The sequence below is a fragment of the Elephantulus edwardii genome, unplaced genomic scaffold (assembly GCF_000299155.1).
Source record: "Elephantulus edwardii isolate Elephantulus edwardi_28Jun2011 unplaced genomic scaffold, EleEdw1.0 scaffold00122, whole genome shotgun sequence".
NCBI lineage: Eukaryota > Metazoa > Chordata > Mammalia > Macroscelidea > Macroscelididae > Elephantulus > Elephantulus edwardii.
In genome coordinates, this window is record NW_006399872.1 from 158,927 (window position 1) to 161,318 (window position 2,392).

Sequence of the window (2,392 nt, forward strand, 5' to 3'; positions counted from 1 at the left end):
TCTGGGGCTTCGTCTGACATACTTTGGACATGTTTTAAGGAGAGACAGGTCATTAGAGAGGGACATCAGCTGGGTAGAGTAGAGGGACAGCGCAGGAGGGGAAGACCCTCTATGAGGTGGATTGATTCAGTGACTTGGGTAATTGGGATGGGTATGTCAGAGGCAATGAGATTGTCACAGGCTAGAGCAGGGTTTAGGGCTGTTTTCAATAGGGTCGCTATGAGTCGCAAGCAACTCGACAGCACATAACAACAACAACAACAAGGCTCCAGGAATACATGTTATACTAATTGACATATTCCAGCTAACAGATGCTGCCCTGGACATGCTCATCAAGTTGTGTAAAGAAATCTGGAGAACAACCATTTGGCCAACTGACTGGAAGAGATATGTATTTGTTCCCATCCCAAAGAAAGGTGACCCAACAGAGTGTGGAAACTATAGAAAAATATCACTGATTTCACATTCAAGCAAGATTCTACTGAAGATTATCCAAAAACGACTCGAACAGCACATCAGCAAAGAATTTCCAGAAGGCCAGGCTGGGTTTAAAAGGGGTCGTGGTACTAGGGATATTGTAGCTAGCGTTAGATGGATCTTAGCTGAAATCAGGGAATACCAGAAGAATGTCTAACTGTTTCATTGATTATGCAAAGGCATTTTACTGTGTGGATCATAACAAACAGTGGCTGACTCTGAGAAGAATGGGAATCCCAGAACACTTGATCATGCTAATGAGAAACCTATGCTTGAACCAGGAGGCAGTCATCAGAACAGAGCAAGGAAACTGCATGGTTCAAAATTGAGAAGGGCATATGCCAGGGATGTGTCCTATCTCCACACATTTTACCTGTATGCAGAACAGATTATCCAGGAGGTTGGGCTGTATGAGGAGAAATGTGGGGTCAGGATTGGTGGAAGGTCTATTAACAATTTACATTGTGCAGATGACACAACCCTGTTTGCTGAAACCTAGGAGGACCTGAAGCGCTTGCTACAGAGAGTCAAGGACTGCCCCCCTTCAATATGGATTCAGGCTCAATGTCAAGAAGACAAAATTGTCAACATCAATTGGCAGCATCAATTGGCAACATCAGGATGGATGGTGAAGAGATTAAGATTGTTCACAGCTTTAGTTTACTTTTCTCCACAGTCAACACTCTTGGCACTAGTAGCCAGGAAATTAAAAGATGCATTGTGATGGGAAAGTCTGCTGTTAGGGACCTCTCCAAAGTACAGAAGAGCAGTGGTGTCTCTCTGGAGATTAAGGTGCATCTGATACAGGCTATGGTCTTTGCAATCACTTGTTAGGCATGAGATAGTTGGACAATGACTAGGGAGGATAGAAGGAGAATTGATCCCTTTGAGCTGTGGTGCTGGAGAAGAGTATTGAGGGTACTATGGACTGCTAGGAAAACAGATTCATCCTGGAGATGGTTAAACCGAGTGACTCTGAGTGCAAAGGATTCTGAGGCTTCGTCTAACATACTTTTGAAATTTTGTAAGGAGGCACCAGTTTGGAGAAACACATCATGCTTGGTAGGTTGGAGAGACAGTGCAGGAGGGGAAGGCCCTCTATGAGGTGGATTGATTCAGTGACTGGGGTAATTGATATGGGTGTATCAGAGAGTGTGATTGGCACAGAACACAGCAGAGTTTAGGGCTATTGTACATAAGGTCGCTGTGAGTCGCAAGCGACTCGACAGCACATAACAACAACAACCACAAGAACAACATATGTTAGTATTAATGGAGAGATTGAATCCATTATTAATAGAAAAAATAAAAGGTTACCATTAACCACCACTCTTATTCAATATCTAAAATCCTAGAAAGAGCAATAAAGCAAGAAAAGAAAATTAAAAGCATGCAAATTCAAAAAAAAAAAAGCATGCAAATTCAAAAAGAGGAAGTAAAAGTCTATTTGCAGATGATATACTCTTACATGTAGAAAATCTCAGACTTTATTAAAATTACTGAATGTGTCTTCGAGTCATAGAGAACTCAAAGCAATCCTATGAATGAAAGACCTGAACACTTGTATAACTTCCATCGTTTCTCCATGTTAATAGAGTTTCTGGAAGCAAGATGTTTCAGAAATGTATGCTACTCCAGCTTCCAAGCTTGTTTTAATTGTGGAACTCCACCAAGCACTGTACACCATGGGTAACTATTATCTCATTTGACACATCAGTGTTTAGCATCACAGCAACCACGAGTTACCTCTGTACAGCAATGCACAGATCAGTGTTATGCCACGTAGAAGAATGTTTGACCAAAACCAACTAAAACTAGGCCTGAGGGCCACAGATTAAAGTCACCCACCTTTGGCTTGGTAGCATAATATAGATTAGAATAGACAGATAGATAGAGGATAGATAGATAGATAGAT